Source organism: Stenella coeruleoalba, assembly GCF_951394435.1.
Source record: "Stenella coeruleoalba genome assembly, chromosome: 13".
Classification (NCBI taxonomy): Eukaryota; Metazoa; Chordata; class Mammalia; order Artiodactyla; family Delphinidae; genus Stenella; species Stenella coeruleoalba.
This window is the reverse complement of record NC_137159.1, coordinates 42340672-42357277: the sequence shown is the minus strand read 5'-3', so window position 1 is coordinate 42357277 and position 16606 is coordinate 42340672. Positions and strand designations below refer to the sequence as shown.

The window sequence follows — 16606 nt, the reverse complement described above, 5'->3', positions numbered from 1 at the left end:
CATGAAAGGGGAAATCAACAGTAACACAATAATAGTAGGAGACATTAACACCCCACTTACACCAATGGACAGATCATCCCAACGGAAAATAAAAGGAAACACAAGCTTTATAATAGACCAGACAGATTTAATTGATATTCATAGAACATTCCGTCTGAAAGTCGCAGAATACACTTTCTTCTCAAGTGCACATGGAACATTCTCCAGGATAGATCACATTTTGGGTCACAACTCAAGCATCGGAAAACTTAAAAAAACTGAAATCGTATCAAGCATGATTTCTGACCACAATGCTATGAGACTGGAAATCAATTACGGGAAAAAAACTGAAAAAAAACACAAATACATGGAGGCTAACAGGACGCTACTAAATAACCAAGAAATCACTGAAGAAAGCAAAGAAGAAATTAAAAAAATACATAGAAACAAATGACAACAAAAACTCGACAACCCAAAACATATGGGAGGCAGCAAAAGCAGTTCTAAGAGGCAATTTTATAGAAATTCAATCTCACCTCAAGAAACAAGAAAAATCTCAAATAAACAATCTAACCCTACACCTAAAGCAACTAGAGAATGAAGAACAAAGAAAACCCGAAGTCAGTAGAAGGAAAGAAGTCATAAATATCACAGCAGAAATAAATGAAATAGAAACAAAGAAAACAATAGCAAAGATCAATAAAACTAAACGTTGGTTCTTTGAGAAGATAAACAAAATTGATAAACCCTTAGCCAGACTCAGAAGATAAACAAAATTGATAAACCCTTAGCCAGACTCATCAAGAAAAAAAAAGGGAGAGGATGCAAATCAATAAAATTAGAAATGAAAAAGGAGAAATTACAACTGACACCACAGCAATACAAAGGAATATAAGAGACTACTACAAATAAACATATGCCAATAAAATGGACAACACCAAGAAGTTGATAAATTCTTGGAAAGGTCCAATTTTCCAAGACTGAACCAGGAAGAATTAGAAAAAATAAACAGACCTATCACAAGTAGTGAAATTGAAATTGTAATTAAAAATCTTCCAACAAACAGAAGTCCAGGACCAGATGGCTTCACAGGTGAATTCTACCAAACATTTAGAGAAGAGCTAACACTGCTCCTTCTCAAACTCTTCAAAAAAACTGCAGAGGGAGTAACATTCCCAAATTCATTCTACAAAGTGACAATCACCCTGATATCAAAACCAGAAAAAGATATCACAAAAAAGGAAAATTATAGACCAATATCACAGATGAAAATAGATGCAAAAATCCTAAACAAAATACTAGCAAACAGAATCCAACAAGATATTAAAAGGATCATACAACATGATCAAGTGGGATTTTTCCCAGGGATGTAAGGATTCTTCAATATACACAAATCAATCAATGTGATACACCATATTAACAAATGATGGAATAAAAACAATATGATAATCTCAATAGGTGCAGAAAAAGCTTTTGACAAAATTCAACACCCATTGATGATAAAATCTCTCCAGAAAGTGGGCATAGAGGGAACCTACCTCAATATAATAAAGGCCATATATGATAAACCCACAGCAAACATCATACTCAATGATGAAAAACTGAAAGCATTTCCTCCAAGATCAGGAATAAGACAAGGATGTCCACTCTTGCCACTATTATTCAACATAGTTTTGGAAGTTCTAGCCACAGCAATCAGAGAAGAAAAAGAAATAAAAGGAATACAAATTGTAAAAGAAGAAATAAAACTGTCACTGTTTGCAGACCACATGATAATATATATAGAAAATCCTAAAGATGCCACAAGAAAACTACTAGCACTAATCAATGAATTTGGTAATGTTGCAGGATACAAAATTAATGCACAGAAATCTCTGGCATTCTTATACACTAACAACAAAAAATCAGAAAGAAATTAAGGAAACACTCCCATTTACCATCACAACAGAAAGAATAAAATACCTAGAAATAAACCGACCTGAGGAGGCAAAAGACTTGTACTCAGAAAACTATAAAACACTGATGAAAGAAATCAAAGATGACATAAACAGATGGAGAAATATACCATGTTCTTGGATTGGAAGAATCAACATTGTGAAAATGATTATACTACCCAAAGCAATCTACAGATTCAATGCAATCCCTATCAAACTACCAATGGCATTCTTCACAGATTTAGAACAAAAAGTTTTACAATTCGCATGGAAACACAGAAGACCCCGAATAGCCAAAGCAATCTTGAGAAAGAAAAATTGAGCTGGAGGAATGAGACTCCCTGACCTGAGAATATACTACAAAGCTACAGTAATCAAGACAGTATGGTACTGGCATAGATCAATGGTACAGGATAGAGTACCCAGAGATAGACCCATGCACATTGATCACCTAATTTACAACAAAAGAGGAAAGAACATACAATGGAGAAAAGGCAGCCTCTTCAGTAAGTGGTGCTGGGAAAACTGGACAGGTACATGTAAAAGAATGAAATTAGAACATTCCCTACCACCATACACAAAAATAAACTCAAATGGATTAAAGACCTAAATGTAAGACCAGACACTATAAAACTCTTACAGGAAAACATAAGAAAAACACTCTTCGACATAAACCACAGCAAGATCTTTTTTGACCCACCCCCTAGAGTAATGAAAATAAAAACAAAAATAAACAAATGGGACCTAATTAAATTTTAAAGCTTTTTGCACAGCAAAGGAAGCCATAAACAAGAGGAAAAGACAACCCTCCGAATGGGAGAATACATTTGCAAATGAAACAGTAGACAAAGGATTAATCTCCAAAATATACAAATAGTTCATTGAGCTGAATATCAAAAAAACAAACAATCCAATTAAGAAATGGGTGGAAGACCTAAATAGACATTTCACCAAAGAAGACATACAGATGGCCAAGAGACACATGAAAAGATGCTCAACATCACTGAATATTAGAGAAATGCACATCAAAACTACAATGAGGTATCACCTCACACCAGTCAGAATGGCCATTATCAAAAAATCTAGAAACAGCAAATGATGGAAAGGGTGTTGTGAAAAGGAAACCCTCCTGCACTGTAGGTGGGAATATAAATTGATACAACCACTATGGAGAACAGTATGGAGGTTCCTTAAAAAACTAAAAATAGAACTACCATATGACCCAGCAATCCCCCTACTGGGCATATACCCTGAGAAAACCATAGTTCAAAATGAGTCACGTACCACAATGTTCATTGCAGCACTATTTACAATAGCCAGAACATGGAAGCAACCTAAATGTCCATCGACAGATGAATGGATAAAGAAGATGTGGCACATATATACAATGGAATATTACTCAGCCAAAGAAAGGAACGAAATTGAGTTATCTGTAGTGAGGTGGATGGACCTAGAGTCTGTCATACCGAGTGAAGTAAGAAAGAGAAAAACAAATACCGTATGCTAGCACATGTATATGGAATCTAAAATAAAAACATGGCACTGATGAACCTAGTGGCAGGGCAGGAATAAAGACATAGACATAGAGAATGGACTTGAGGATGTGGTGGGGTGGGGGAAGCTGGGACGAAGTGAGAGAGTGGCATGGACATATATACACTACCAAACGTAAAATAGATAGCTAGTGGGAAGCAGCTGCATAGCACAGGGTGATCATGATCAGCTCAGTGCTTTGCAACGACCTAGAGGGGTGGGATAGGGAGGGTGGGAGGGAGGCTCAAGAGGGAGGGGATATGGGGATATATGTATGCATATGGCTGATTCACTTTGGTGTACAACAGAAACTAACACAGTACTGTGAAGCAATCATACTCCAATAAAGATCTATTAAAAAAAAAGAAAAAACATTGAGGGACTTCCCTGGTGGTCCAGTGGGTAAGACTTCACACTCCCAATGCAGGGGGCCCGGGTTCGATCCCTGATTGGGGAACTAGATCCTACATGCATGCCACAAGAGTCCGCATGCTGCAACTAAGAAATCTGCATGCCACAACAAGGAGTCCACATGCCGCAACTAAGAAGTCCACATGCCACAACTAAGAGTTCACATGCCGCAACTAAAGATCCTGCATGCAGCAACAAAGATCCCACATGCCACAACTAAGACCAGAAGCAGCCCAAATAAATATTAAAAAAAAAACAAAACACTAAGCCAATAAAAGATCTGAAGTTCATCATGTTGCCCCCAAAGGATAACTAATATAAAAAGTATCATAAAGTAAAGCAACAACTGCCAGTGAGAGGCGATGACGCAATCTTTGCTGACACTGAATTTGGATCAAGAACACAGATGTCCTGACGTTTGAAAACCTTCTGTCAAATGTAAGGTATATTCTTCCTGAATGATAATATAAGCGTATAGGACTACACCACAGCAAGAGTTGAGTTCTCTTGATCTCATGAAACCGTTTCTTGCACAAACACTAGTATCAACAGCTTTGGGCTCCTATCAGAGTCTCTGAGGCCCAGGAAACCTCTTCCTCACTCCATTCCTTCATCCCTGATGGCCAGTTTATTCATAATATGGCACTGTATCATTGGCTAATTAAAACACGAACTTATTAATCTAAATATGTGTGTGTGTGTGTATCAAGGCCTATATATGTGGTTTCTTCCCACTAGTTCATAACTCTTCCAAAACTTTGCAGAAAATACCTTCAATGAAGAGCAAAACCCTACTTCAGCTGTTCATGCTACAGTGTCTCCATCTTTGGAGTAAACTGGGGTGTAGTTGTGGGTTTAGAAATCCTCCAGCCATACCTTCTCATCTACTCTTCCTTTCCACTCAACACTGGGGAAAATGTCTCTCTTCCTCCTCATTAAATAGCTTAAGAGAGAGAAATATCAGAAAGCTTATGCTTTGTAGGGCCAAGGAAAGCAAAGTTTCAAAACCTCTCAGCTCAGAATGTGGCCCTCTGGCCTCTCCCTCAGCTTGGGAAACATGGAATGGGCTAACAGACCTCTCTTGCCCCAAAGGATCTTTCCAGCAGGCGTAAGTCCTTATGACCCTGCCCCAGCATTCTTAGAACTGCTAACCCGCCATCTATTCATTCGTAAACCTCAATGCAGGGAGAATAGGGGAATGAATATATTTTTAAATGAATTTGTATTCAGTACAGAAATAGAGTCACAGTAAATCCCAGGCTACCGAGGCACACATTCATGGCTTTCACACTGTGTGAACTGTGAGTAATGACCTCCTTTTGGGGAAAACTTATTAAGAGTCAAAATATTAAGTTGACATTCTATTTTAATATGCATAAATGCAATAAAAGAATTATAACTTTAATTGTGTTCAGCACACAAAAATATTCCCCAGAGTACCATCCAGTAGAACTCAGAGAGCTTTTACCTTTAGCTAGAGAAACTGAACTTTTGGGGGTGCTGTGCTAAGAAAATGTGGACTCAGTGAACAGTTTCCTTCTGCAACACTTAGAAATTCACTTCCTAGGAGATCTGCCCTGGCATCCAGAGGATTGGTGTTACATTCTATGTGAAGACCCAAAAAGGGTGTAAATTTCTTCATGTCATTTTTTTGGGAAAATGTTTCAAAAACACTTCATTTTTTAAAGTGCACAGTGTAAGCAGAGGAATTTTAGCTAGGAGATGAGTTCAATATGCGAATGTGGTAGGTGGGATAACGCCCCCCCCCCCCCGAACACCACACACACACATAGAAGTCTATATCGTAATCCCCAGAACCTGTGTAGATGTTGCCTTCCATGCTCAAGAGACTGCAAATGTGATTTGGCAAGATTATTACCCTGGATTATCTGGGTGGACCCAATGTAATCATAGGCTGCTTATAAGAGGGAAGCAAGAGAGTCAGAGAAGATGTGAAGATGGAGGCGGGGGGTGGGGGAGAGAAGCGGGGAGAGAGAGAGAGAGAGAGAGGGGAGAGAAATAGAGAGATTTGAAGATGCTACCCAGTTGGATTTGAAAATGAGGGAAGGGACCATCAGCAAAGAGAATGCAAGGACTTGATTCTCTCCTAGAACCTCCAGAAGGAAACATTGTTTTTTTGTTGTTGTTGTTGTTTTTAAGAAACTGTTCGTTTTCCGTCAACCTATTTCCATTCGAAGAGTTTGTGGAAGAACAGCTTAAGATGACTCAGTGGTTGCTCCTACCCATTCAGTGGCCTGAGCAGTGGGAGCTGCAGACCAGTCTTCAGTGGGGAACTGCTGAGTAGGCACAGAGGGCACCTGCACACCTTCGGACCAGTCCGCCACCTTAGGGTGAGTAGCAGTGAACTCAGGAGCGGTCCATTCACCCTGAAATTCCTCCTTGGCCACAGCTTTCCCAGCTGCTGCCTGTTATTCCTTTTCAATCTCTTCAGGATCTCTGTAGAAGTAGAGATCAGCCATAACCTCCCAAGGGTGTTCACAGGAGATGGTCCCACGCGTGTGCAGAACTTCCCAGGCGAGCATCCACCACATCAGACCCACTGCGTGAGCTCCCTTGTTGTTGCACAGGATGGCAACGTCCACATAGCACAGCGGAGGCCTGTGTTACACAGAGTGACGGTAGGCAGGTTAACGTAAGAGGCCTCTGTGAGGGGCTGGTGGTCAGCCCTGGGATCAGTAACCGCCAGAAGCCTTGGCTACCGGAAGGCTGCCTGGATCTGGTTAGTGAAGGTTCCAGGAGTGAAATGGCCAGCAATAGGAGTGGCTCCAATGGCAGCAGCAAACTTCAGCACAGCTTGCCGGCCAGTATTCCTGGAGGATACAACACTGACATCAGCTGGGAATTCAATGGCACGAGCTGCCAACAGAAGCTTCTCCCAGGTTCTCTTCAGATCTATGATGTAGATGCCATCACTTTTCCTGTTGTAGATGTACTGTTCCATTTGGAAGTCAAAGTTGGTGCCACCTAAGTGGGTTCCTGCTGCAAGGAATTTGAGGACATCCTCCTCCTTCACTTGCAGGACGTCAAGGGCTCCGGACATTGTGAAAGTTTCCCTTTAAGTTAGGATGGGAGTCCAGAACAACGCTGTATGGACCCCTGTCTGGGTAGTGCGGAAAGGAGGAACACATCCTTGCTGACACCTGGATTTCAGTAACTCTAATTGGGAGGACTGTGAGATAATAGGTTTGTGTTGTTATAAGTCATAACATTTGTTGAAATTTGTTACAGCAGCAATAGGAAACTAATACAATGCATCAAAAGAAAGGGTCCAAGAAAAGTACCATAAAATTCTCCTAATTGTGAACAATAAAACCACAATATGCTAGGGCTTAAGACTCTAAGTGGATTCTAATCAGAATCTGTTGGCCATCACTGTGCCTGACATAGAAGTGACACCCAGTACACAACTCCTATGTGTAAACTAATTAATAAAATACAAATAAATCATAGCCATGTACATGGAGTTTAAATAAAAAATACATAACTTCCTACTTTTCAAAAATGCAGTCTCTGTGGAGGAAAATATGATCAATATATCATCAACTCAAAAAATACAGTGTCCTCTAGATCTGATGACCTTGTTCAGCATCTCTTATGAGTAAATGTGTGATTGTTTGAAGGTACAGAAAGAAGACATAGCAACGTGCTTTTGGATATTTGTTCCGTTTTCCTTTTCCTTCAGCTTTGCATAAACCAAACATATTCCACTTAGGAACTACACAAATAGTCGAAGGTGGCATGAAGGTTGTAGCAAGCACGTTTTCCAGGGGAAGTAGATTTTTGCATTTGAAATTGGCCATAGCTTAGCAACGCCAGCTTCCAAAACATTTATGCTAAGTGAAGAGCTGCATATGCCGTTGTGTTCATGTACCGAAACAGCACCAAGCAGGGGTGCCCGACAGGGTGGAAAGGAAGAATCTCAAAACATGCTTATTTTCTTGTTATTACTGCTGTTTAAAATGGTTGTTTTCATCTGAGAGCATCACGCCTTTAACATTAGTTCAATACTGTAGAAAGGATATGTTCTTTACATTTAACTTTGATATGGTGTCTGTTATGACTGGGATCATTATTATTACTATGAAAGAGTAGCTTCCAAATTGAAAAATGAGGAGCTCCAGTGGCATCTCCTGACTCCAGTGCAATGCTCTCTCTCAAGCCGTCAAAGGGCCATAAGCTTTGTCTGTTTCCCTCCCAAATTCCCCTGAGTGGTGTGGGGTGCAGGTCATCAAGCCAGTTGAGGGCAGAGGATAGATTCTGCTCCATCTTTTCTCCTGAGAGGAGGATTTAATCTATTTTCTCCTCTATAGGGACTTAGCTGTTAGTCCTGATGTCCAGAGAGCTCCTTCCTCCCCTCACTGGAGATGACCTGGTTTATTAAAAATCACATGCAGGGCTTCCCTGGTGGCGCAGTGGTTGAGTGTCCGCCTGCCGATGCAGGGGACACAGGTTCGTGCCCCGGTCCGGGAGGATCCCACATGCCGCAGAGCGGCTGGGCCCATGAGCCATGGCCGCTGAGCCTGCGCGTCCGGAGCCTGTGCTCCGCAGCGGGAGAGGCCACAGCAGTGAGAGGCCCGCATACCGCAAAAAAAAAAAAAAAAAAAAAAAAAAAATCACATGCAAAGTGGTTTAATTGCATGGGAAAATACGTGGTTTAATTGCCAAGCAGATTCAGATGAACTACGGCAGCACCTAAATATCAGTCATAGCACCAATTCCTTCTGGAAAAGGTCAGAGAGTTGTCACTATCTCCCAGCAGAGAAAGTTTTCATTGCTCTGGGGTCAAAGCTGGAGAACGTCAGGACATCCCCAATGCTTTCCTGGATGCATTTTCATATCTCCTTCCTGCCTTGTCCATGATGTTCTTGGAAGAAGTTTTGACAACAGAATAAAGACCTTGTGCAGAACAAAAAAAACAGGGCCTTTAGAGCAAAACACATCTGGGCTCAAACCTCAGTCCTGTTATTTTCTGGCTGCGATACCTTGGAGCTGGTAGATAGTCTCTCTGAGGTTTGGTTTGCTCATTTGTTAAATAAAATAGCATCACACAGTCTGCAGCATTGTCATAGTGTGATTTAAAGAGTTAAACCCCTATTATCTCTTGTCACACTTCAGAAAGAGTAGCTACTACTAAAATCCACAAATATCTCTGCACTGGTAGAGTCTGTATCAATCTTTCAGGCTCCACCATTATTGTTTAATATTTTCTCAAAACTCATAAGTTGTCTGTGACTGAGATCACAGCAGCCTCTTCAGATACAAAGGAAGCTACTACCTCAATCTAGTCTGAGTGTACACTGTTCTGGAAAGAGTGGGAAACTTCCCTTACAAGAGAAAGGAAATTCAAAAGCCTATTTAGAGAAATTAACTGGTTAAATCTGAATGGCCAGGTAAATGAATCAAATTACCTGCTACCCTGGGAACCTGCAGGCTCTAAATTCTGACTTACCCTCCTACCCACCCACGTGTTGGTCATCTGCGACCACACTGTGCATTTCCCCGACAAAACCCTCAGGTAGAGCTGCTCGGTTTGGCCGGCTGGGGTTCTCAAAGTGTGGCTGCCCTCTGGTGGCAGCTGCCTTCCCCATACCCAATTGTAATCGTTTTTCTTTCACTCTTGTCCAACTGCAGAAAGCCCAGGCAGCTGAGTGGCCTCCGCTCCCTGTGCTGCCTTTTAGTGAGAGGGAACCACTGACTTTGAGCTGCATTTCTCTACCTAAATATCTGTCTCCCGAAACCCTGCTAACAGTTATAGAAATTTATCATTCCCTCTTTGCATTCTCTTTTCCAGACTAAGGGTATCTCAGGTAAGGTAGAATCCAGATTCTTCATCATCTAGCTGCCTTTGGGGGATCTTCCAGGTTTCCTTCTAAAGGTGACAAGTAGAACTGAGTATTTAATCCAGCTGCTATCTGAGCAACACAAAGCAGCACTGGGATGCTGCTTCCCAGGCATCTGGACTTGCGACTCCCAGGCACGGCTCAGGGGCTCTCCTCTGGTTCCAGCCTATCACGTGCACTTCCTACTGCCAATTAAACATCTCTCACCTGGGTGGCCTGCATGCACCTCAAATTCCATAATATAAAAGCAAACTAATTTTCCCCAAACCTGTTCCTCCTCCTTCTGTGCTCAGTGCCTTGGACAAAGGTCTACCACCTCGGCTCCACAGCTGTTCCCTTCTGGCTCCATCGCTACTGCCCTAATCATATCTGACACGCATACCTAAAAGTGATAACTCCCTGATTACAACAATTTTTTCTGCCTACAGAATAAAATCCAAACTCTTTGGGAAGGCACTCTGGTTCCTTTATAATCCGGAGAGCCCAGTCTGCCCTCTTTAGGCTCACTGCCCCCCTCACCACATCATCGCACAAACCATCCCCAATTATATCACACATTTCTTCCTCCACATGTTTGTCAATCTGGTGAAATTCTATCCACCCAGCTCTAAAACTCCGCTCTGAATAATATCTCCACTGTGAAAACGTCCTAGGTTCATTTCCATTGCAGCAGAACTAATGATTCTCATCCTGGACTCACAGCAACTTGTTGATTCTGTGCTTATAGGACATACCATCTGGTGTCCAAGTCTCAGACAAACCCTCTCAGTCTTGTGGAACTCTTAAGTTCCCTAGATCTGCAACCTCATCTTATAAAATTTTGTAAATCTAACACCAAGCACAGTGCTGGACATTTGGTGGGTGCTTAAAAATGTTCTGTGAATTAAATCCAACTATCAGCACCTCTTAAAATTACATGAGCTTTTTAAAATGTTACAGTCCTAACTGTGGTCAATTAAAAAGTCCATCTATTATGTTTTCACCTAAACTAGTATAAAGACAAATTTCCATTTCCTGTAGTTGTGTAGGTGATTTCTTTGGGGAAGGGGGAAGGTAGTTACTCACCAATGGACAATATTCAATATTTGGGTCCATCTGTGGACCTGGGTTTCAGTCTGAGTATGGTGATTAAGAAGGCAGTCTCTGTAGTTAGACATCTACATTCAAACACCAATTCTTTCATTAGACCTTAGGCATGTTAAGTATATCTCTAGAATTGTTTTTATCTGTAAAACTGGAACAAAGAAACTACTTATCAAGATATGTGCCAGGATTAATCGGAATAATCCACAAAAAACATTTGCACAGTGCCGAGCAGATAGTAATTGCTCTATAAATGTTAGCCACAGTGATAATTATCATCTACAGATCCCATATCTCTATGCATACTTATCATACATGAAATTCCACAAAGAAAATAATACAAGTCATCGTGTGTAAATACCTTGATGAGAATTCTACTGAGAATTTCTTGATTTTATGAGTGTTGCTAATTTGGCTTAATTTCACTGTAGATACTAAATGTTGCCTCTTTCCCGTGAAAACAAACCCTTGCCCAATGCCCACGTTAATAAGTACATAATGTAGAATGTTAAGCCACTGCTTTATGGGAGCGATATTCCAGGGAGTTACACTGCAGCTCAGTAAACAAATAATTTCCTCGGCTGGACTCCGGTGCTGAAGAACCTAGAATATTATTGTTCCCAGGTGGAAATAGGCTATTTCATTATTTTTCTTGCACATGCAGATACTGCAACTTTTTAAATGCAGCAAAGATCACTGGTATAAGCTTAGTCACTCTTTGCCTCAGTTCCCTTACATGTAAAATGGGGATCATAATAACAGGAGCTATTTTGTAGAGATATTTTGAGGATCAAATGAATTAACATATTTAAAGGGCTTAAAACAAGTGACTGGTCTAAGAACTTTAATTAAGTATTATTTTCATAGTAAATATCCTCATAGAGATAACAAGATTGCCTCAGGAAATCCAGAGCAGCTGGATACATAGACATCGAGTAAAATAAAAAACAGATGAATAAAGACATAGAAGAAAACCGTAAAACCGGAACCCTTTCCACTAAATCCTATGGGAACACTTGCTATTGGGATTATATGACAGTAATGATGGTATCATACATGGCTATTTAACATGTTTAAGTAAGTTAAAATTTACATAGAGAATTTGTATATTCTGGAGTTTAAAATGTGTACAAAGGTTTATGTGAATACTCATTTGAAACAATTTTGCTTTTGTCTCATCTTGAAAAACACAAGTAATTATCCAAATAAATGCCTTTGTTCTCCTGATTGATCAAGAATTTATAAAGTGTACTGTGTGGCATTACAGAAGGAGATACATTCAGAATGTATATTCCCATCGTCAGCGGCTTAGATTCTTTGCAACAATCAAATTACCTAGAGGGTAGAGTCCTTTTATAGATCCCTTTACATCCTGGAAGTTATTCTGAATTGGCTAATCAGAAACTCCTAGGATGCTTGCTGAAGATACTTTGCTCTGAGAGTCCATTCCAGACCTATGGATCAGAACTCTTAAGATGTCTTCAAGGAATCTGTATGCCTTACAAGCACCCCAGGAATTCTGGTAACCATTCGATTTGGGAGCTGTTACTTGCGTGCCTGGGAAAAGCTTCTGCACATAATAGGCACTAGGTAGGAAGCAATTTAGAAGTTGAAGTTAGAAACCCTTACTTCACCTTCTGGCTCTATTATTTGCCAGGAGGGTGATTTTAGACACTGATATCTTTAAAAATCATAAATTTTCTCAACTGTAAAATGGAGTCAATCATATCTTATTGGGTTAGATATAACCCTATCTTATAGGGTTACTGTGAAATTAAACAAAATCAAAAGTAAAGTACCAAACACAGTGCCTAACACAAAGTATATGAATAATAAATGTTAGTCCTTTACAAAGATAATATTATTTTCAATAAATATAACTGGAATGGATGACATAATTTCTCCATTAAATGGCATTTGAAAGAGTCCTTAAATATTATTCTTCTTGTTCCCAGGAATTCTGTAAAGAGAGGGGGACTGCATATTTCTGCATTTTGCCCACCCCTGTTAGCACTAACATCAATGTCACGACGTTCTGTAGATTGTCTGTTGCTAGAGTGGCACTTCTAGAAGACTCTTATTGTCTGTCTTTGTGCAGGAAATGGGATTAGGACATTAGTATTCTGACAATGATATTTTTGGAGGGGGTGCTTTAAAATAAATTGCAAATTAAAGTATTTTGTAAGAATGCTGACATAATTACATGAAAATTTCTCTAAAACTAGATAGGATTCCTAGGAGAAGTAAAGAGTACCAATCAATGGAAGTTTAGTTATTCACTCCACGTAGTCTGTTTTCATTTATTGACCCATCCTGACACCTTGTATCATCCCTTTAAAAATGTCCCTATCTGAATTTTTTAACAAGAAAAAGACCTAATAAAATGTGAGTTTCTCAGTGATAACAATGCACCTCACTTATCAACTTCCCACTGTTTAGTTGTCTTTGAAACTTAGAATCCCAGAGAATATTGATCCTGTCAAGTTACACAGAAGAAGGTAGTTTATACAATGACGTTGGCTGTTTTATATTCACATAAGATAAAAGTATCAATTAAGGTATCAAGTACACTGTCCATATAGGCTCCTTATCATGAAATATTAGCATTTTCAAGATCATTAAACTTCTAGTTTTATCATTGTGCAGTGAAATTCAACTAAAAAGCAGATGTAATCTCTTGTTTCAATTTAGCATTGAATGAGGAAAGTATAAGAAACTTATAACCTCCCAAAATGATCAGTCAGAAATCTATACCAGACACAAAGAGACTGGCCCTGGAGCTCTGGGGAGGCAGGCATTGTAGGGTTGAGGATACTGGACTTGGATAGAGCTGATTTCCTAAGTCTGTACCACTTGATATCTAATGTGGCTTTAGGCAAACGACTTAATTTCTCTGGTCATGAGGTTTTTTGTTTGTTTGTTTGTCAATCTATCAAACAGAAAAATAATTGTTGCAAGATTATTGTAAAGATTAAATAATATAAAATATATTATACTTTTCAACAGTGCCTAACATATAATGTATGCAATAAATAGTAGCTATTACTGGCTCAAACCAAATGTCAACATAGAGAATAACCTTCATAAAAATAATGGAGAATATATCTTCCTAAACAAATACCAAGCACCTTGTGGTTTTAGGTGTTCATAGGTAGAGCTATTATTGAGTATTTTTATGGAAATATTACCACTACTCAATTGCACATGACAATTTAGGTGGATAGTGTATTTCTACAAAAAAGAAATCTTTACTGTCATTCTATTTAAGCCTCCACACTATGTCAGGTACTGTCCTTGGCACTGTGGAGACAATGATACAACCATGGCCTCTGTCCCTGCAGAGTTTACAGACAAGTGAAGAAGATAGATTATGATAATAATGCAATAATTACAAATCCTGTGCTTCTGGGACCACATACCCCCTGGAACTAGTGGATATTTTGAGATTCAAAATTTCAAGACCTGGCTGGCCTTGATTTCAATTTTATTTTTAAAAGAAATATGGATTCTGAAGCATGGAACTCATCCTATTACTACGGAGCTAAGATTAGATTTAATTATTTATATGTAATTTCTTAGAAATTCAATGTTCAATTTTCAAAACTGAATGAATTATTAGTGCTTCAATGAATTGTATTTAATATTTATTCATTAGGCTTCAAGTACATAATATATAAATTCTTAACTCAATGTGCATATTTTCCCAGAAATACAGTCCAACAAATTTGAGAAAGTAAACCTCAAGCAAGCCCTAATCTCAGTCAAGTCCTCATCACAATCTGTTCCCTGGTTTTCTCTTTAGCATAATGACAATAGCAATGCAACTGCCTCACAATTTCCTGAGTCCACTTATTTTATAGCAGAAAAGGTATTTGAAGAATACTCTAGAAAACAAAGAATTGTGATTGTGTGAAGGAGAGACATAATTTACATTGCAGGTAGCCATGAACACTTCCTGAGGAAATGATAATTAACCTGAACCGTAAAGAATTAATAATTTTGACTCATGATGAAGGAAGGAGTGTTTCTCACAACAGGAATATCATGGTGAATGTATTAAATAAACAAGTGTGGGGCTTCCCTGGTGGCGCAGTGGTTGGGAGTCTGCCTGCCGATGCGGGGAACATGGGTTCATGCCCCGGTCCGGAAGGGTCCCACATGCCGCGGAGCGGCTGGGCCCGTGAGCCGTGGCCGCTGAGCTTGCGCGTCCGGAGCCTGTGCTCCGCAACGGGAGAGGCCACAACAGTGAGAGGCCCACGTACTGCAAAAAAATAAATAAATAAATAAAAATAAACAACTGTGTTCCATGCGTTTTGAGATCTTTAGGGGTAAGAAATGTGGTTGGAGATAAGGACAGTGGAGTTGGCTGAGGCCAGATTATGTAGCATCTTGAAGGTTGTTATGGACTCTATCCTAAGTGCACAGGGAACCTTTCAGAGATGGTAGCCCATGTGTCAGACAGCCTAAGCAATGTTCTGCTATCATAACAAACAAGCCCCAAAGTGCTAGTGACTATCAAAACAATGGCATATTTTTTGGCTCACATGAAATGCCTATTTTACGGCTCCACTGGGCCTCTGCTCTGTATCTCCTTCAATCCAGGACCACAGCTGAAGGAGAAGCCTTGTAACCCATATGGCCCAGGAAAAAAGAGTGACGACAAAGTCCCTCAAAAACTCTTAAAAGTTTCTTCAGAAGTGGCACATGTAGCTTCTACTCACATTTCATAGTCCAAAACAATTCACATGGCTAAGCCTGATCACAACAGAGTCAAAAACAAAATCCTTCCACAAGGAAATCCTAGGAGAAAGGGGCAGAAATTATTTCTGAGCAATAATAAAATATGCCACAGAGCAAAGGAATGAGAAAAGTAAGCGTATATTTTTGAAAGATTAGTAACTTCAGGATAAGGAAGAAATTAAAGGACACTAAAATGAGAAGTGGGGAAACCAACCAGGAGTTTGTTGTAGGACTGAAGCTTAGAGAAAAGTCACTCTAACTGAGATGGTTGTGGAGGAAAGAAGCAATCTGGATACACACGGGATATACTTTGGTGGTAGCGTGGACAGGATGACTTTGTTTCAAAACTGAATAGCAGTGACATGAATGACATTAGCTCAGGTGGTTTAGACTTGACAACTTTTACTATTTAAATCATACAAAAGGAGAAAGAAGTAAATTTAGAACAAATGCAAGAGTTATCTCAGTAGAAATGTTCACTAATGAAACTTGGGAGTTGTTGGCCCCTTTCTTCTGATGCTACACTGGAAGAACATAGTGTAGAAGCCAAGATAGGCAAAGCAATCTATTTAATCATGATGATACACCTCAATTCCCTCAGCTTTCAAGTTGGGACTTTATTACCTACCCTTCTATTTTTTTTTTTATGAGTGGGATTGTGTTCCTGTCTTACTGGTTGTTTGGCCTGAGGCTTCCAACACTGGAGTTTGTAGGCTGTTGGGTAGAGCTGGGTCTTGGTGTTGAGATGAGGACCTCCATGAGACCTTATTCTGATGAATATTCCCTGGGGTCTGAGGTTCTCTGTTAGTCCAGTGGTTCCGACATGGAGCTCCCACCACAAGGAGTGTCTGCCCGACCCCCAACTGGAGAACCAAGATCCCGCAAGACGTGTGGGGCGGCAAAAAATAACAGAAACAGAGAGAACAATAACAAAGTAAAAAATAAAATTAGACTAGGAAACTAACAGATATATTAGAAAGAATACAAAAATATAGATGAATCAACAACTAAAAGGTACATCAGTACCACAACAGTGAAAAAGAGGAGGAGGGAAAAGAGAAAAAA

At 39.8% G+C, this 16606-nt stretch overlaps 1 long non-coding RNA gene and 1 pseudogene across 4 annotated transcripts in view; both read right to left on the bottom strand.

Moving 5' to 3' along the window:
- The window catches only part of LOC307196118, a 1219527-nt gene that overhangs the window by 853347 nt on the left and 349574 nt on the right, over window positions 1-16606 (bottom strand). The window lies entirely within an intron of this gene.
- On the bottom strand, window positions 5681-6918 carry LOC307195900 (small ribosomal subunit protein uS2-like; annotated as a pseudogene). The gene has a single exon. The product of its transcript is annotated as a small ribosomal subunit protein uS2-like (transcript).